The following is a 21,457-nucleotide window of genomic DNA, read 5'->3' on the forward strand; positions in this document are numbered from 1 at the left end:
AGAAATGTCAGTATTGTCGTCTGGATTTTTCATGCTACAAAAGAAAAGAAAAAAAAGGACCTCACAAGCGCTCCCTCACGTGTATTCACTCGTAAATGTAGTTCACTCGTGTTTAGCACTCAACACTCGAATCAATGTGTTACTCCCTTACAAACTCACCCTCACAATTGAGCACACACAAATCACACTCTAAAAAACAAATTGGGATGTGAGACAAGCTATGTTATAGAGCTAAGTGCAATTCAAAGTGAATAGACAGTACACTCAATACATAAATAAGGGTATTGAAGGAGCAATCCGAATAACGACAAAGAAACGAATTAAAGAAAGAAAATGATTAAGGACTAATTTAGACGTAGTAACATATGAGAGTTACATATAATAATCAAGAGGAAAAAAGAAAGACATTTAACATTGATATAAGCTTTCTTTCTTTCCATGGTTTTTTTTTTTTTTTTCTCTTCTGATTGGCAAAATGTAATCAATTTACCAACAAGAAAATTGATTTAGAAGATCTTAAAGAATAACAAAGTGTTGATAAGATCCAGATCTAACACTTTAAAGAATATAAGAATTTTTTTTTGTTTTGTTATATATTTTTTCGATAGAACATGAACATTCTACACAAACTGAGAAAAAAAATTATAAGAGAATTAAAAGAGATAAGCGCAATGAAACATATATCTGATCTGGAGCTTGAAGCTCTGATACCAAATGATATGGAAATCAATCCAAGGGAAAGTATGAAACAGATTACCTTGATGATCAAGATCAAGAGTAAAGAAAACTCGTTTCTAAACTCGTGATTCGAATCACTCCACAAGAGGTTTGATCAATACCACTTGAATGATTCTACATGTTCTAAACACAAGAGTTTGCAAAGAAAGTTTATCTCTCACCAAAGCTAAAAATAGAAATTCTATTCTTAATTCCAAAATCTGATGTCTAATCAAAGAAAAGAAGACTTTATTATAGCCCTTACAACCTTAACATATGTGATACATAACTCCCAAATTAAATGGGCTAGTAAATGAAAAATACCCGTAACCTCCATATTAAAATGGCTAGTTAATGGTGGAATATAGTAACCTATGTGGGTTACAATATAACCTTAACTCCTATATTTAAAACTAGCTTAAATATGACAAACAAATAGTTAAACTATAATTAAATAATGCAATTAATAAAATGTGCTTATTGACTCATCCTTGGGCTAGTTTCATAAATTCAACGAAGTTCATTAAATGCAACTTAAACTGCATTTAATTCATCTCTTTCTTGAAGCTCAACTTTGCACAACATATAAGGGAGATCTCCAGCATCTTCTAGAATTTCCTTTAATGAGCTCACCATAGCTTGAATATTATTGTATAAGGTTTGTTGTAGCTTATTGGCTCTCGTCCTTGTAATTGGACCTTGAAGTATGGAAATTCCTTGGTCATGGTTCATATCAACTTTGATTCAAGTGTTCTTGCTAAAACAAAAGCTTGGATCGTTGAGCTGAGGATTAGGGTTGCCTTATAAACGCCTTTGACGTCAGGCTTGAGGCTCTATCTGATCTTCCAAGAATATGGTTCATTCTCAATTCACATAGAAATTCTGAAATAGAAAATTGTACCCTCATCTTCTTTTATAAGACTACCTCAAGCCCTCGGTGGAATGATTTTGCTATGTTGATTCTTCATAGAAGGGAGTAGATGACTCTTTCAAACAATGATGGTCCGGGTCCTCAAAAAGAAAGTCTCGATGGAAGGAAAAGGGAGGAATCCTCCTAGTTAGCAGGTGGGAATCCTTTCTCAGGAAAGGGCAATGGAGGGGTCTCTGACCATTGAAACCATTTCCACCTTATAGCCTTTGAAAGCTGGTACAATGATAATTTTTTATATAAAAGGAAGCCTTTCAATCTAGTATTCAGCCTATCAAACTGCATGGGAATCATCCTAGGTTTTTCGAACTTCCACTCAATCCCCATGGAAAGCTCTTAGACTGGAAGGCTTGTTTGGTTCGCTATACGCTGGATTTAGGGGAGTCCTTCTTATTTGATTTTCAGTATAGCTTAGCTTATTTAGTCAATGCCTATAGTCAATACAAATACAAACTCTATCCCTTCCAGAAATTATGTACTAGGGAAGAAAGAGACTACAACAATTGGAACTATCTCGCCGGCAGAAGGAATAGGACTCTCGGACAGATCAGGTACAATCTCCCCATGGCCAGAAAGAAGCAATGTATTGACAACAAAGATAACTACATCTATAACTTCCACTTCTGGCCTTTCATCAAGAGCAAATGGCCTGAAAACTAGTTCCGCTTAAATCAGACTGCAGGGAAGGAATAATGACTTATTATTCCCATTCCCATTCTTTTTTCTTTTTATGTAATTGGCTCGTAAGCACTAGAAATAGATGGCCTTAGGACAGAAGCTAGTTGCTCACCCCCCAAAAACCTGTGGCCACAAGAAAAGAACTTGAGAAGGCCCTAGTCAAAGGGAAGTCAGTAACTCTCTATACTGTTATTGAACTTTGTGTGATATGAATTCAACTGCTGACCCTTTGCATGTACCCAAAGGACCGATTACAAGAAGCGAGGTTAAGAAGATTCAAGAGGCCTATACATTGCATCTTCAAAAGCTAGCTTGTGTACAAGTTGAAACAAAGACTTTTGAGCCCAAAAATCTTTATAGCATATCAAATCAAGAAGATAATGGAGTGGCTGATATTAGAAAGTAATTAGAAGACTTGACTTTGGTAGTTGAATTACCAATTAAGACAATTTATTAATGCCTTGTTTCCTTCTATTATTATTTAATAGCATTTATTAGTGATTTGTGGTTAGTGGCTGAACTTTATTATGTTAGGGTTACCTTTTGGACCTATTTAAAGGCATGTAATATTTATGTTTGGGATGAATTGTTGAATACAAACAAAACCTTTGTGTTTTCTTGATACCCTTTTGGTGTTGTTCTTTTTCAAACCTTGCTTTAGGTTTGATGTTTAAACCGATTCATTGAATTAGTTTTGATCAAGCTAATTCTGGAGTGAATTGTCTTGGTATCTAAGAGTGACTATCATAGATTTCAAGTTCGATCTATGAGTCATTCATCTTCTAACCAGCTCTTGATTGGAATTAATCCGTTAAGTTAGCTTTCTCTGTGAACGTTTTGCAAGGATTCTAGAAGGACCTCTAGCTTTGCAAAAATCTAGCATTGCTGGCGCTTATCATTTGGTATCAAAGCTTTTGGTCGACGTTCTTTGGCCGCTCTAGAGGTGAAATACTTTTATTGTTATTTTTTTGTATCAATTTTTTTTCTCTCTCAGATTATCGAAAAAAAAAAAGAAAAAAAATCAGTAGAAAAAAAATCAGTTCTAAGAAAAAAAAATATATATATATATTCAACGTGGTGGGCCCATAACCCACAGGTCCCAGGATCGAAACCTGTCTCTGATACCAAATGATAAGATAAGGAATCAACTACAAGGGGAATAAGATTCGGATTACCTTGTTGATCGAATATCTCAAGGCAAGAACACTTGTTTGAGATTCAAATCACTCCACAAGCAAGATCGATCATGTCTAGCTTGAATCATTCTTGTTGATCAAAATCTCATCGCAAGAAAACTTGATTGAGATTTGAATCACTCCACAAGCAAGATTGATCATGTCAAGCTTGAATGATTCTACATGCAACCTAAACTAAATAGAATTGCAAAGAAACTTAGCCATTGGCTAAAGAAAAGCCCAAATGCTTCTTTTAATATATTTTCCCAGTCTACTTACAAATACAACATACATGGCTTTATATAGCCTCAAATGAAACTACTAAAGGCATTCCAAGAGTTGTAACATTCATATTTAATGGTCATAATTAACCATTATGTAATTGTAACCTAAAGTAAATTAAATGTCTTAAAATACATTAATGATATACAATAAATCTAAATTACTCTAAATTGTAATCCACCCAAAATTTATAATATGAAACTTCATTCTTTTTCAATGTGGCATGAATTGAAATATCTTTTGATAATTTCAACAATATTTTCTTCACATCTTCATTGAAGAATATTATATGATTGATGTCTGTTGGTTCATATCACTTTTGTGTTTTCTTGATACCCTTTTGGTGTTGTTCTTTTTCAAACCTTGTTTTTGGTTTGATGTTTAAACCGATTCATTGAATTAGTTTTGATCAAGCTAATTCTAGATGAATTGTCTTGGTATCTAAGAGTGACCATCATAGATTCCAAGTTTGATCTAAGAGTCATTCATCTTCTAACGAGCTCTTGGTTGGAATCAATCCGTTAAGTTAGCTTTCTCTGTGAACGTTTTGCAAGGATTCTAGAAGGACCTCTAGCTTTGCAAAAATTTAGCATTTTTGGCGCTTATCATTTGGTATCAGAGATTTTGGTCGACGTTCTTTGGCCGCTCTAGAGGTGAAATATTTTTATTGTTATTTTTTTGTATCAATTTTTTCTCTCTCAGATTATCGAAAAAAAAAAAGGAAAAAAAAATAGTTCTGAGAAAAAAAAAATAATATATATATATATATTCCATTCTTATCATTTATTTTCAGGCTATTGATCCTTGAGATTCTAGTCTTAGCTTGTTAGAATTGATCGTTGAATTGGTTATAATCAAGCTTAAAGCAAGATTGCACCAAAAAAAAAAAAAAAAAAAAACCAGCCTTTACATTCTTGACCTAGTACCAAAAGCCTACCTATGAGTGTTAAACACGAGTTCCTTGAGTGAAATTTTTGTGAGAAGTGTGGAGAGGTCCCTTGATAACAAAATGTCACATAATGGAGAAGCAGTACCACCAGTACCAGATTTTAATACAACCATTCTTCAAGCAATTCAAGGTACGATGGAAATGATAGTGGAATACAAAAACCTTGTGGTTGAAACCCTTTTGGGTGGTAGGTTTCTTTCAAACCTTGGTTTAGGTTTGATGTTAAAAATTGAGTCATTGGATTAGACATGATCAAGCTAATTCTTGAGTGAGTCGTCTTAGTATCTAAGAGTGACCATCATAGATTCCAAGTTCGATCTAAGAGTCATTCATCTTCTAACCAACTCTTGGTTGGAATCAATCCGTTAAGTTAGCTTTCTCTGTGAACGTTTTGCATGGATTCTAGAAGAACCTCTAGCTTTACAAATTCTAGCATTGTAGGCGCTTATCATGGTGTCATGTCGACATCCTCCCCTCTTCTATCAAAGAAACCATTTGTAAAGGCTTAGGCTACTCCCCTATCATCAACTGTTCGTGCAACCGATCAAATTGCTTTTCCAACATTGATTTTAGATTTCAAGAATTTTCTCAACACACAAATTTTGACATATTTGATTTGATTATGAGAATAAATCCTACTACTTCTGGTCCTGAAGTTTTCACGCTTGAAAAAAACAACTTGGGACGTATCGCTCAAATCATTGCTCCAGTACTAGATGTAGCTTTTCGCTCGGGAAAAATGCCTAATATTTACAATGCTTTGATAGTTAAAGGTCAAGATACTGCTGGTCAAGAAATTAATGTGACTTGTGAAGTACAACAATAGCAATTATTAGGAAATAATTGGGTTAGTGCTGTAGCTATGAGTGGAAGTGGTTGACACAAGATCTCCTAAACCTATTCTATTGGTCTCATTGCTTCTCTCCTCTGAGAGTCGAGTAGCTTCGCGACTATCATCAATTCCAATTCGAAGAAATAGAAAAAGAAAGAAGAGAACGAAAGGAGAAGAGAAATATTTATCATCTCTATGGGATTAAATTAAGCATTTACTTTCTTTGTCCTATGGATTTCTTTCACTCGATAAAGCTATTTGAAGAACCTGAACCTCGGATAATCTTACCTCATTCACCCTTGTCAGATATTTTTTAGGCTTTATCGGTAAATAGGTGTTTGGTTCTTTCACGAGGTAAATAGGTTCCAGAGCACTTCTCGAGGTAGCATCGCCCAAGTTGAGAAGGAAGGTCAGAGAATAGAGTCAAAGGAAGAAGACGAAGACTTAGTCAACTCGAAACATAGGTGTTTGGTTCTTTCTCCTTCACCTGATTGAACGAGGTAAAACATATTCTCCTCTTCCCTCTCCCTTCTTGAAATCTAAAACAATTATGATCCTTCACCTTCAAAGACTCGGTAAAGCTGTGAAAAAAAAAAAAAAAAATTGCAGTCGAGTCAATTCAATCTTCTCCTTCACCTTCAAACTCTCAATAAAGCTATTTTCCTCTCGCTTCTTTCACTCGATCTCGTAGCTTCGCCCCTCTCTGTGTAATTAAGTGTAATGCCAAACTGATTAGCTAAGAGAATCCCTTGGAGTCAGGCTTTAGCCTCCGCCTCTATTTTCTTTTTCCCAACTACGCTTATTGATAAATGGGTTAAAGAAAGAGGGGGCTACCGTGGCCACCTACTTCTTTATCATGTTAAACAATGACACCTGCTGAGCCTCTAATGCAGCTACCTCCGGCACTTGCAAGTTTTCGCAGGAAAATACGGACCTTTTTATGCACATCCCTTTAGTAGTTCCCTCCAAACCCCCAGTCTCTGCCTACCCTTGCCTCCAATGGTCTTTTCAGCATAAAAAAGAGCACTGAATCAAAGCTCCCCCATACTACCTATTTCTCTCTCATCTTACTACGCAATTGTTTGAGATATAAAAACGGATCCCTACCCTCATCTTCCGAAGCCGAGGCATAGGCACAAGACAAGCATATCTCCGTTAGCAAGGAAAGCGCATACACCCTTGCCAAGCTAGAAATTCCCATCGCAAACCATAAAACTAGTAAAAGAGTCTGAGGCAATAAAGGGTATATAGGTTGAGTTGAGTGAGCTCCTTTTATGTAGCTCTACCACATGAATAAGCAGATTTAGGAACCGTATAATGAATCGGCAGATTTCCTTAGAAACGTAGAGTGGAGAGGAAAGAGAAGATTTGAGACCGATAGGGAGAGGAACGAGACTATAGGCAGAGATGGAGTGTATGCATCGAAGCCTGATTGGATGAAATCCTCAATTCTCTACCCAATCTCTATGAGAGCTTTGAAGTCGGGTAGGTATTGGGCATACATAACATATGCTTTTGATACTCTGGCAAGAGGTTCTTCACTATCATTTCCAGTTGTCCCCAGGGGTCTGGTTGTCATTTAGGATGCCCTTTTCCTCCATCTATCTGGTAATGTACTCAGAGAAGCGTTAGGTAGCTTCTGGATGCTTTCTAAGTCACACTTGGTTACACCGACCTCGATCTTGTAACTATCTTTATTGTTGAACTCATTGCATATGTCCTCCCAAGTTTTCTGGAACTTGTCACCCAGGGAGAAGAGTGAAGCAGCTCAATCGATAGGGAGGGGAACTCTATTCTGGCAGCGCCGGTCAGTGTGATATGAATCCAACAACTAATCACTTCCATGTATCCAAACGAGCAATTACAAGAAGCAATACAAAGAAGATTCAAGAATCAAATCAAGAAAATAATGGAGTGGTTGATATTTGTAATAGCCCAAAAATAAATAAAGAAATAAACGAATAAAAATAATTATAAAAATAGTTAAAATTATAATAATAATTAATTAATTAATTAATTAAAAAATAAAAAAATAAAAAAATAAAAAACTTTTCCCCACTTCTCTCCCCGCTAACCTCTCATCCCTTCCCACAATTATCTCTCCTCAACCTATCCTTATGCCAGCAAGTAACAGTTACTGCAAAAAAGAAACAGAAAATCAATAATCGTAAGATTTACTTGAGAAAAAAAAAATGAGAATGACCTTTACCCAGTTGAGATTCACCGGAGATTTACGTGAAGATAGATCTGATCAACAAGGTTGACTCGGATTTCAAAGGACGGAATCGAACTTTCATTAAAGATATATTTGTGACAACGACTTAAGCTAGCCAGGTAAGTGACCTTACTATCGGCATGGTTATATTTGATGTTGACACGTGCCCTATGGTTCTGTACATGTCATATATATTGATATGTGTAAATTGTCTGTGGACCAATATGCTTCCTATATGTTATAATATGTTATAATATGTGGTTTGTATGATAATAATTATGGTACGATGTGCTCAATGATATGTTTGAGTTAGGGCACGAGAAGGATGCACAAAACGAAATGTAACGATAAGAGTAAGATACGTTCATGAAACGTTAAGGTTAGGTTACATACCGGAGTGCTATGGATAGGAGAGATTGATGAAAGAATACGGTTAGGTTATGGGTAGAAAGGGATAGGTTTGTGATAGATTGATAGAACGATAGCGTTAGGGTACGTTCTTGTGACGATATGACTAACGTACGTCACGTAATGATATGTCTGTGATAGGTATAAGAACGTTAAGGCTATGGTAAGTTAGAGAACGATATGACTATGAAGTGTTTACGTTATGACTTGGTTATGATACGATACATTGTATGCTAGATTATTGTGCTTAAGTACGAAATCATGTGAACGTGAATGTATGTTATTTATGCTGCTTAGTTGATGTGATATGAATGCATGTGACGATGTGTGGCCCTTGTACGATTATGGCTTGTTGTATGAGTATTAGAATGTAACTGAATGAATTGTATGACATGAAATACGGTAAATTGCATGATACATAACCCCGCTAGGAATATATATGATATGTAACGAAATGAGAATGAGAATGACATGTAAGCATGAAAACGTGACACGAGGTTATGTTCATTAAATGATGACTGTAGGACTAGTGGGACCTCATGCATATTGTGTGATCATGCATTTGGGGGGATACCCCTATCCCATCACGAGGGTACGGACGCGTACATCCAAATGGCAGGACAACGATCGTTATGCCCTGCATAGCGCTGCTGTGACGGTTTTAGTTTTAACGGGTCCCGGTGGGCCCCCAAAGCATGCTGGTGAGCCCATACTCGCACGAATGGGCTGCATGTAGAGTATATGGTACACGTCCACGATTACCTGTTATGATTACACCATAGGGAAAACGAAACGAAACGAAACGAAAAAGAAACGAAACGAAAGATAGGTCCCATCATATTATTGCATGTGATTGTTGCATTTAACCCCAATAGCGGGGTCACTTACTGAGTATTTCTTTAAATACTCAAGCCATGTGCTACTACATTTTTCAGGTTAAGGCAAGGCATTCCTGTACGGCTGACGACGGCATCGCAACTGGAGATCATGGCACATGCATAGGATAGTGGCATTTATTTTCTTAGACTTAGGATAGAATAGGATGTTTTAAACTTAAACGTTTTAAAGATAGGATAGAATAGTCGCAACTCGAGATCGTTTTAAAGATGTTTTCGAAACACGTAATCCATGGTTGTGTTTTAAGTTATGTTTTATGGAATTTAAATGAAGTCTTCCGCATTCAATGTTTATGGTATGTATACAGTAGCGACCTTAAATTAAGTAGAAAATTTCGGGTCGTTACAATATTGGAGTGTGATTAAAAGACTTACCATTGGTAGTTGAACTACCAATTAAGACAATTTATGAATGTCTTATTTTCTTCAATTTATATTTAATAGCATTTATTAATAATTTGTATGAATGCCTTATTTTCTTCAATTTATATTTAATAGCATTTATTAATAATTTGTATGAATGCCTTATTTTCTTCAATTTATATTTAATAGCATTTATTAATAGTTTGTATGAACGCCTTATTTTCTTCAATTCTAGTGTAATAGTCCTGTTTCATTCAGTCTTGAATTTCTTTTTCTCTTTCAGTTGCTTTTGTATTTAATAACATTTATTAGTGATTTGTAGTTGGTGGCTGAACTTTATTATGTTAGGGTTATCTTTTGAACCTATTTAAAGGCATGTAATATTCATGTTTGGATGAATTGTTGAATACAGACAAAACCTTTGTATTTTCTTGATACCCTCTGAGTCGTAAGCACTCGCTGCCCAAGAAGAAGTAGAAAGTCGGTCTTTACTCCTGACCTAAGAAGCAGGTCCCACTCCATCCAAAGCTTCAACTAGCTCTCCGGCTGGCTAAGTAGGTTCAACCCCCAACTCCAAAGGCTGGTTCAACTCCTGCTTGATCAGATGCAAAAGTTGTATATTCTGGTTCCCCAGGATTTCAACCTTGATGCCCAAAGTTTGAGATTGACCGTCCGCTTCTTCCTAAACATCGGCTCTTCAAGCTGGAGCAGGAACTATCCCGGTCGACTAATGTGACAATTAGTGAGTCAGGAGTTGTGCCTTAATCTTTCGAAGTTCAGGTCTCTATACTTTGGCATAACCGATCCTCAACGTTAGCAAGCCTTGCTATTCGCATGAAAAGAATGTCATCCTAATGAAAGCCGGATTCCTTCCCTCAAGGTTTGTTTACCTATCACGTCATTCAAAGATGAATCCTAAAGAAGAAGGAAAAACGTCAGCCCTGCGCTTATTGAGGAAGCAGTGGGGCGTAGCAATTAGCCAGTCTAACCTACCCATTTAGATAATCATTCCTAATCCATTCTTCTAGTTCTATTCTTCACAAATTCCAATCGAATGTTAACAGTTAAGCTGTCGCACCTCTTGCTTGCTTGACTGATTAAGGTTCAGCTTTTAATTGATACTGATATGAATTCAACTGCTGACCCTTTGCATGTACCCGAAGGACCATTACAAGAAGCAAGGTTAAAAAGATTCAAGAGGCCTATACATTGCATCTTCAAAAGCTAGCTAGTGTACTAGTTGAAAAAAAGACTTTTGAGCCCAAAAATCTTTATAGCATTAGCATATCAAATCAAGAAGATAATGGAGTGGCTAATATTGGAAAATAATTAGAAGACTTGCCTTTGGTAGTTGAATTACAAATTAAGGAAATTTATGGAAAGTAATTAGAAGACTTGCCTTTGGTAGGTTAATTACCAATTAAGGAAATTTATTAATGCATTATTTGCTTCAATTTGCATTTAATAGCATTTATTAGTAATTTGTGATTGGTGGCTGAACTATATTATGTTAGGGTTACGTTTTAGACCTATTTAAAGGCATGTAATACTCATGTTTGAGAGATTTTGTTGAATACAGAAAAAACCTTTGTGTTTTCTTGATACCCTTTTGGTGTTATTCTTTTTCAAACCTTGCTTTAGGTTTGATGTTTAAACAGATTTATTGAATTAGTTTTGATCAAGCTAATTCTGGAGTGAATTGTCTTGGTATCTAAGAGTGACCATCATAGATTCCAAGTTCGATCTAAGAGTCTTTCATCTTCTAACCAGCTCTTGGTTGGAATCAATCCGTTAAGTTAGCTTTCTCTGTTAGCGTTTTGCAAGGATTCTAGAAGAACCTCTAGCTTTGCAAATTCCAGCATTGTAGGCGCTTATCAAATACGATACCTCTCTTAGACAAGATCGGATTTTTCAAATGCAGTTGGTGTGGTAATAAGAGAGACCCTTCCCCCAAGACTGGAATCAGGAAGAGCGGATCTTGTAACTTCTGAACTTTTTAGTCTTTTGATACCAACAGGCAATACAACACTTTAACTGCATTCGTGGTGACAGCAATCTCGCACGAACCACCACGCTCATGTGTCCCCAGGTTTTTTCCCTCTAGAACATCGCAACTTTGCACATGCATAGGTAATTGTGAGATGCTGGGCCGAAGACCATACTTTTAAGCCCAACTCTGTCTCAATGCCCTCTTGGCAACATAAGCCATCAGTCAGCTGTACAATGGTTGGATCACAGTCAACTTCCCAATCCACGTATCCCTCAAGCCCTCATGCTCTCAGCCTATGGGTCGTTATAAACCATGCCAGAAAGATGACTTTCCTACCGCTCACTTTGCAAAGACACTAAGCACTCAACCCTCTCTGAATCATTCATGTTATAAGTCGTCAGGCTGTGTAAATTGTACATCCTGGCTTTAAGAAGTAAGCAAGCGCTAAAAAAAAGGTCCCCACAGAGCGATTTAGGAACAAGATTTTTTTCCTTAGTAAAAAAAAGTCAACCATGCCCTCACCTAGCCCTCACTTCAAAGCGCCAATCAATGTGCTACGCTGGTAAAAGGGAATAGCAAACAACTGAACCCTTGCTAAGACCATTTCCATTTTGTTCTCAAGAGTTCTCACCCCCTAGGGGAGACAAGCTACCTTTACCTCCACCTTATTCTCGAAAAAGACTAGCAATTTGTCCCTCAGTTAGGCCCGCCTGCAATTAGTTCTTCTCAAGCTACCGCTTCCTCATCGAGAACCCGTTCTGCCCTTTCCCGAGAGCCATCTTTAGGTAACCCACTCTACCTTCTTGACCTACCCGTCATCCTTTTCTCAAATATTTACTGCAATCTCTCTTTCCTCAGGCACTCGTCGGCAACTCCGATTGGAAGATGATTCCGAAGAAACTGAAGATGCAAGAGAAGGAGGAGATGTCATTGAGGTAGAAAGTTCCTCTATTCATGCTCCCCAAGGTTGGAAACATCAAAGAATCATGGTTCCCGCTTCTTCTGTACCAGCCACACTCTCTACCCCTTCGTCAGGTCCAGCTTTTTGCACTCGCTGCCAACTTTCTCGCAGCACCTCCGCCTCTGTCTTGCCATCTACCACAATCGCCGGTGGAGATGAAGAATGGCTGATGACATGATTCGTGGAAATCACTACAAGGAGAGTAAGATTCGGATTACCTTGTTGATCGAATATCTCAAGGCAAGAACATTGTTTGAGATTTGAATCACTCCACAAGCAAGATCGATTATGTCTAGCTTGATTGATTCTTGTTGACCAAATATCTCGAACACTTGTTTGAGATTCGAATCATTCCACAAGCAAGATTGATCATGTCGAGCTTGAATGATCTACATGCAACCTAAACTACATAGAATTGCAAATAAACTTAGCCATTGGCTAAAGAAAGCACAAATGCTCCTTTTATATATATTTTCCAAGTCTACTTACAAATACAACATACATGGCTTTATATAGCCTCAAAATAAAACTATTAAAGACATTACAAGAGTTGTAACATTCATACTTTATGACCATAATTAACCATTATGTAATTGTAACCTAGAGTAAATAAAAAGTCTTAAAATACATTAATGAAATACAATAACTCTAAATTGAAATCTACCCAAAATTTATAAATGAAACTTCATTCTTCTTCAATGTGGCATGAATTGAAATATCTTTTGATAATTTCAACAATATTTTCTTCACATCTTCATTAAAGTATATTGTATAATGGGTGTCTCTTGGTTCATATTGATAAGCGCCTACGATGCTGGAATTTGCAAAGCTAGAGGTCCTTCTAGAATCCTTGCAAAACGTTCACAGAGAAAACTAACTTAACGGATTGATTCCAACCAAGAGCTGGTTAGAAGATGAATGACTCTTAGATCGAACTTGGAATCTATGATGGTCACTCTTAGATATCAAGACAATTCACTCCAGAATTAGCTTGATCAAAACTAATTCAATGAATCGGTTTAAACATCAAACCTAAAGAAAGGTTTGAAAAAGAATAACACCAAAAGAGTATCAAGAAAACACAAAGGTTTTGTCTATATTCAACAATTCCCCTCAAACATGAATATTACATGCTTTAAATAGGCTCAAAAGATAATCCTAACATAATAAGGTTCAGCCACCAACTACAAATCACTAATAAATGCTATTAAATACAAATTGAAGAAAATAAGACATTCATACAAACTATTAATAAATGCTATTAAATATAAATTGAAGAAAATAAGGCATTCATAAATTGTCTTAATTGGTAGTTCAACTACCAATGACAAGTCATCTAATCACTTTCCAATATCAGCCACTCCATTATTTTCTTGATTTGATTCTTGAATCTTCTTTGTATTGCTTCTTGTAATTGCTTGTTCGGGTACATAGAAGTGATCAGTTGTTGGATTCATATCATCCCCCTTTCTTTAAAAAAATTTGTCCTCAAATCAAATTCTTCGTTCTTTCTGGACAAGAACTGAATATTGTTTTTTTTTTCCCACTTTTTTTTTTCTCACCTTTACCTTAGTTTGTTCTCTCCACCGTTGTTCTTCATATTCTTTTCTTTTCTTCTCTAATTTCAATTGGTCACATATGGAGACAACGGAAGTAAAGTAAATTTCTTCCCACACATAGTAAAAGTATACTTGTTCATCAAACGATCAAATGTTATCTTTCTATCATATTGCCAAGGTCGGCCAAATAAGATGTCCCCCGCATGCATTGGTACGACATCACAAAGGACTTCATCTTTATATCTTCCAAGAGTAAAAGAAATAAGAGCTTGGGAGTTCACCTTAATTTCTTCTTTGTTTGTCAACCAATGAAGTTTGTATGGTTTTGGATGGGGATGGACAGAAAGTTGAAGTCTTTTTACAAGGAAGCTGCTTACCACATTTGTGCAGCATCCACTATCAATCACCAAGCTGCATGGGTTTCCTTTGATCAAACATCTTGTGTGGAACAAGTTTTCCCTTTGATCTTCAAATTTCTCTTCCTTGATTTGAACATTGAGTACCCTTCGTGTGATCAAAGATATGGAATTACCTTCTTCAACATACTTATCATCATATGCTGCGATTTTTTCCACAAGCTGTGAATCATGATCCACATTCATCATCTGAACCAAGTCTACCATTCCTTATCACCATCACTTTTTTATTAACACACTCTTTGCTCATGTGTCCAAACCCTTTGCACTTCCAACATTGAATAGAACTAGACTTCTCCTTTACCATCTTTGAATCTTCATTCTTTTTACCATTGGAACTCTCAGCCTCCTCTCTTTTAGCAGCCACAAACTTTTCTTTTGGTGACATTGATTCATTTCTATTCACAAAACTATCCTTGTTCCAAGTTTTAGAATTTAAAAAGGTGTTAGTTCGTGATGTGTACCTTTTTGAATGCTCTTTTTCTTCCTTCAATTGGTCCTCAATTTTGAGAGCATAATGATACATGTCTTCAAGATATGGTGGTGGGTTTCTGTCAACAAGATGAGCAATTTCTAGATTCAAACCTCCAAGGAATCTAGATATGGTATCTTCTTTTTCTTCTCTAACATTTGCTCTTTCTATCATAGTCTCCATCTCTTGATAATATTCTGCCACACTTTTTGTTCCTTGCCTCAGACCTTGCAATTTATTTTTCAAATTTCTTTCATAATGTTTTGGAACATACCTTTTTCTCATGGCTTCTTTAAGTTCTTCCCATGTCTCTATTGGATCCTCCTCTTTTCTTCTTCTCTCGGATTTGAGATGTTGGTACCAATCACCAGCATGATTGGTAAATTCGGCAATAGCAAGTCTCATTTTCTTATTTTCACTATAGGTGTTGCAATCAAACACATGCTCTATCTTTCTTTCCCACTGCAAGTATGCCTTAGAATCTGCCGTTTCACAAAAGGGTGGGATTTTGAGCTTAACTCCCCCATCTCTATCTTCATGTACTCTTTCCATCCTTCTAGGTTGCATGGTTATTTCTTCCTCTTCATCTTCCTTCAACTTGCCTTTCTTGTACTACTATACCTTCATCTTCTTGTAATGCTCATTTTTGTCTTTGTTGTTGCGCCCTTCTCTCTTATCTATCTTCCATGATCATTTCCATCATACCTTGAATTGCTTGAAGAATGGTTGTATTAAGATCTGGTACAGGTGGTACTCGTTCTCCATTATGTGGCATTTTGTTATCAGTAATAGGGACCTCTCCACACTTCTCACAAAAATTTCACTCAGGGACACTCATGTTTAACACTCATGTTTAACACTCAAAGGTACGCTTTTGGTACTAGGTCACGAATATAAAAGCTGGTTTTTTTTCTACTAATTCTTTTTTTTTTTTATCGATAATCTGAGAGAGACAAAAATGAGAAAAAAAAATAACAGTAAAGATATTTCACCTCTAGAGCAGCCAAAGAACGTTGACCAAATGCTCTGATACCAAATGATAAGCGCCTACGATGCTGGAATTTGCAAAGCTAGAAGTCCTTCTAGAATCCTTGCAAAACGTTCACAGAGAAAGCTAACTTAATGGATTGATTCCAACCAAGAGCTGGTTAGAAGATGAATGACTCTTAGATCGAACTTGGAATCTATGATGGTCACTCTTAGATACCAAGACAATTCACTCCAGAATTAGCTTGATCAAAACTAATTCAATGAATCGGTTTAAACATCAAACCTAAAGCAAGGTTTGAAAAAGAATAACACCAAAAGGGTATCAAGAAAACACAAAGGTTTTTTCTATATTCAATTCAACCCAAACATGAATATTACATGCCTTTAAATAGGTCCAAAAGGTAACCCTAACATAATAAAGTTTAGCCACCAACAAATCACTAATAAATGCTATTAAATACAAATTTAAGAAAATAAGGCATTCATACAAATTATTAATAAATGCTATTAAATACAAATTTAAGAAAATAAGGCATTCATAAATTGTCTAAATTGGTAATTCAACTATCAATGGCAAGTCTTCTAATCACTTTCTAATGTCGGCTACTCTATTATTTTCTTGATTTTATACTTGAATCTTCTTTTTATTTCTTCTTGTAATTGCTCGTTCGGGTACATGGAAGTGATCAGTTGTTGGATTCATATCATCCCCCCTTTCTTTGAAAGGATTTGTCCTCAAATCAAATTCTTCGTTTTTTCTGGACAAGAACTGAATATTTTTGTTTTCTCTAATAATATATTTTTTTCTCACTTTTTTTTCTTTTTTTTTTTGGTTTTCACTCATCCTTTGCCCCTCACTTTTCTCTCTTTTTTTTTTTTTTTTTCACTCTTATCTCTCTCTTTTACCTTAGTTTCTTCTCTCCACTTTTGTTCTTCATATTCTTTTCTTTTCTTCTCTAATTTCAATTGGTCATAATGTACTTCATATGGAGACAACAGAAGTAAAGGAAGCCAGTACCGAAAGGTGGTAGAGTGAATCTATTTGACCCGAGTTTCACGGAGTTGTGCCAGCTTTACGTGAGATCTTCCTAACCTATTTCTCCATACATAAAGTGACTGGTTCTTTTTAGTCTTTTGGATATCTTTCTCGATGATCAACCAAGTTGAAATACAGATCTCATCACACCACTTGTAGTAACCCTTCTCATCAGCAGGTTGGCGGAGTTGCTTTTAGGTGTGGAAAAGTTAGGGGAAACTAGTTAACCCACGACATTTCCTTATCATAGTTGGTGGATTTCTCTGTTGAAGTGGAGGATCCCTATATACTGAACCCAGAATCCAATTTGACCCTTGGACAATCGCGAGGATTCGAGCAGCTTTCATTCGATTTCTCCCAACGAGTTAGCAAACTCAACTAATTGAAAAGTATTACTTGAATGGAAATCATGGCCCTTGACGAAAACTGTTTTGAAAAAGAGTTTAACAACAGAACTAGAATACCCGTAATGCTTGTATTCCCTTACTGAACGGAAGGAACGGTCCCCTACTCACTTCCTAATGAACTCTGGAACGAAGGCACAGATTATATTTCAAGTCTTTCCTATTGTTTCTCAAGAGCTGCACATTCATATGACTCTATATGATAAGGCAACCCTAATTCTCAGCCCAACGATCCAAGCTTTTGTTGAAGCAAGAACCTTTGAATCAAAGTAATTAACACCTCCATATACTAAATTTGGATCAACCAAGAGATAAGGCTAGAATTAGATTACCTCTTACGATCGAAGATCTAGAAACAAGATTTGGAAACCTTGTTCTAAATTGAGTCACTCCACAATCTAACTTGATCAAGGCTTGATTGAATGGCTCAAGTGCAATTCTACCACAAGAATTGTTTGAAACTTAGAAATGACAAATATGATGCTCGGATTTCTAAGGGAAACGTCTCAATTTGAGATCTGAATTACATTCATCCACGAATCTGAATTTTACATAACATATTGTGGGTATTTATAGTCTCCCGACAAAAGACGTTTGTGGACGGAATTTATTCCCGGTCCCCTTTAATCTCCACAAAGAATAAGTCAAATTGACCATTTGACTTTTACATGATTTATGAAATTAAATATAGTTTTTTGTAACAAATGTTGATGTGCTTGAGTGGCTAATGCGACAGGTTTGAAATCAATTGAGCTCTCTGTGCGTAGGTTTGAATTCTGTTGTTGTTGTTGACATATTTTTTTTAATCTTCAACAGGAAGAGAAAGAGAAAAGAAAGCAATAGGCCACTGCTTCTATTTCTATTAGTTGATGCACAATCACAACGGTAAACGAATAGGAAAAAAAAGGAATCCACTGTTATAAAGTTTCAGAGGCTTCCTGTCTCAGGAGGGTGTAAGTCGTCCTTCTCTTACTGTTGAAGAAAAGCGTTATAAAGTTTCAGAGGCTTCCTGTCTCTGGAGGGTGTAAGTCGTCCTTCTCTTACTGTTGAAGAAAGCAAGAACGGAGAAAGTGAAAATGGAATGCAACCCAACAAGAATATTTCGACTGGAACATCTTGAACAAGGTAAAGCATATTCAATCCTTCAAACACGAGAGGTAAATAGGGAGAGGAGTTTACAATGAATAAATGGGAATGGGAAAAGGAAAGGAAGAAGGCAATGAGATTAGAAGAACCTATACAGAAGAAGAAAATAAAACATGAATGAGACTGAACAGGAAAGGAAGGAAAGATAAAACATGAATGAGACTGAACAGGAAAGGAAGGAAAGAAGAAACATTAATTAGAGTTTACAGTGAAAGAGACATTGATTAAAGGGAGAAGAAACAAAGATGAATGAGCTACTGAACCTGAACTTGCCTTCCCCTGAACCTGTGTTGAAAGGAAAGACGAAAGATGAATTCTTTAACTGATCTTTCTCCTCTTCCTATCGGTCGAGCGACTCTGCCCCTTCGCCCTATGGGTCTTAGAGCTCCGCCCCTTCGCCCTATGGGTCTCAGAGCTCTGCCCCTTCACCTTCAAGTGTTTCAAGGAAAGACTCAAGAAGAATCAATGATCGTTCACCGGAAGGAAAGACTCAAGATTCATTCTATCTCCCTTATTTTTTTGATTAAAATTGATGTTTTACCCTATTTCAACAATAAAGACTAAGATTCATGAGAGTTCTCCGTCAGTAAATCCTCAAGATTCATTCTATCTTTACCCTATTTTTGGGGATCAAATCTTATCCTCTGTCTATTTTTAGGGATAAAAGTGTATCTTTACCCTATTTCAACAATCAAGACTCAAGATTCATTAGAGTGAACTGGAAGTCAAGACTCAAGATTCATTCTATCTGTATCCTATTTTTGGGGGATAAAAAGCTATCCTCTCCCTATTATTTATTTATTTATTTATTTATTTATTTATTTATTTTTGGATAAAATCCCTATTTTTTAGGTAATTAGTTCGGAAAGAGATTGAACCTCAGCTCGGCTTCTTGATCTTCTCCTTTCTTGTACTGTAAACAAGGTCGCTTCGCTCCTTTACATGAGAGTAAATTCATTCAATCCTCTTTCACCTATTCTATTGGTCTCACTGTTTGCTTCACTCAATCACTTATCCCTATTTCTTCTTTCACTATAAACTAAGACTCAACGAAAGCATCATTCTCCTAAACTCCTTGTTCCGTGATTGTGAGTTATTCAAACACTCTTTTACTCGACTGCCTGTAAGTACCATTAATTAGAAAAAGTTATCCTCTCCCTATTTTTTGGGATAAAATCCCCATTTTTGAGTGTAAAGACCATAAATCATTTTTTTCTATCCTACCCTTTTTTTAGGGATAAAATCTAGTAAAGGTAATTAATTCATTATTAAGGAAAGACGAAACAAAACTCAACATGAGAGTTCACTGTCAGTCAATCCTCAACTCAAGATGAATTCTTTAACTGATCTTTCTCCTGAACCTGCCCCTGAAAGTGTTTCAAGTCAATCCAAAAGATGAATGAGAGTGAACTGCCAGTCAATTCTCAACATTCTTTCTCGTTCACTATTAGGAAAGACTATCGAAGAATCGATTTGACTTAACTGTCAGTAAATCCGAAAGATTCCTTCTTTCTCTTTCTCTTCCCCTTCAAGTGTTTCAAGGAAAGACTCAACGCAAGACGAAACATTCCTTCTCTCTCCTTTACAGTGAAAGAATGAATTGATTGAAGAACCTTTACTGTCGAGTAAATCAAAGAAAGAAGGGAGACAAGACAAAGAGAAAGACTCCCGATTCATTATCCTTCTCCTTTAAGGACCATTTCTTATCTAATTCTATCCCCTGTCTATTTTATGGGCCATTGAACTTTTGAACTCATAGCTGCAGCTTCAATAAATTCTTTTTACGGTTTCCCGGGATTTTTGGCTATTTAGCTTTTTCACTAATGAAAGCATAGGAAATTAATTAGAGTTGATGCCTCTGTCTATTTTTAGGGCTATTTGAGGCTAGAGGTAATGTTAAAGGATGAGAAGAAGAAGAATGATTTCCTTCACCAGATTGAACAGTAAGAAAAGAAGAAGAAAGAGAAGCTCAAGCTCCTTCACCAATATTCCCTTCATTCAGTTCAAGCTCATTTACTTACTCTCCTGTAAAGACTCAAGATTCATTCGACAGAACAGTCAGTCAAGATGAAACTCCTTATTCCTTCTCCAGTAAGGATCTTTTATTATCAAATTCTATTCTATCCTCTGTCTATTTTTTTTTTTTGGCCTAATTGGAGTGGAAGGAGTCTTGCTGTGGAGATGGTTTACTCTGAACTTGAGATGGTAGGTTTGGGAGTGGAACTTTGTTTACATTCCCCGTAAAAGAGTCAGTATTGAATGGTTTTATCCCCCTTGAGGCCCATCCTCCCCTGGTTGGTTGACTGGACATCTTCAGTATCCCCCTCATTCTCACTCTCATAGAAAGGCTGGAGTGACCAGAGGTGTATGGAGGTTGACTCTGTCTACCTTTTTAACCGAAGGCATACATGTAGTTGGAACCGTTTTATCTAATACTAGTATGCGCGGGGAGTACTTCTGCCTCATCCTGTTCCTTCACGGTAGGTACGCTTGGCCCCTTGTTACATTGCCTTTTTGTATCCTTAATGTAATGGTCTGAGACATCAAGCCGCATCGGCTGCCTTCTCTTTGATTGATAATAAGGGAGAAAAAGGTTTTAATGGACCTAGGGCGTCTAAGTGCCCCTTTTTTTTAGGGGAGCCGTTCCGTGTGGTAGAGGGCGAACAAAGGATAGTGTGCTTGTGTTGGAAGCGAGCAAGCAGGTGAACGAATCATCAACCAAACGGGCCACTTGGTAACTAGGAGTGTCTCTTCATCTTCATAGCTGGGATGCTTCGAGCTTCTGGGCCTCGGAAATCGGAATGGAATCTCGTGCCTTGAGGGCGGCTAGAACATGCCGGCTAAATCTGACCCGATTCTTGACACTCTCCCCCAAACCTGAGTTTGTTTCTTACCTAACCAGTGGCGTACGAGAGGGAGGAGCCTAAATACCCTGCCCCTATACTGGTGCGGACCGTTCTTGCCTTTGGTAATATTTGGTTGCTGGTCTGCTTCACATGGTTCCCCCTTTCTTTTTCATACTTCTGTTATTCGACTTTTG

At 36.8% G+C, this 21,457-nt stretch overlaps 1 long non-coding RNA gene across 1 annotated transcript; it reads right to left on the minus strand.

The window, feature by feature from the left end:
• Positions 1 to 1,404: 1,404 nt before the first annotated feature.
• On the minus strand, positions 1,405 to 21,348 carry LOC111444121. The gene is made up of 3 exons (XR_002710647.1): positions 21,142 to 21,348; positions 8,712 to 8,720; positions 1,405 to 1,415 (listed from the first exon to the last, which is right to left on the minus strand). It is a non-coding gene; the product is annotated as an uncharacterized LOC111444121 (long non-coding RNA).
• Between the last annotated feature and the right edge of the window lie 109 nt (positions 21,349 to 21,457).

This window comes from Cucurbita moschata, unplaced genomic scaffold (genome assembly GCF_002738365.1).
Source record: "Cucurbita moschata cultivar Rifu unplaced genomic scaffold, Cmos_1.0 Cmo_Scf00006, whole genome shotgun sequence".
In the NCBI taxonomy this organism is placed as follows: Eukaryota; Viridiplantae; Streptophyta; class Magnoliopsida; order Cucurbitales; family Cucurbitaceae; genus Cucurbita; species Cucurbita moschata.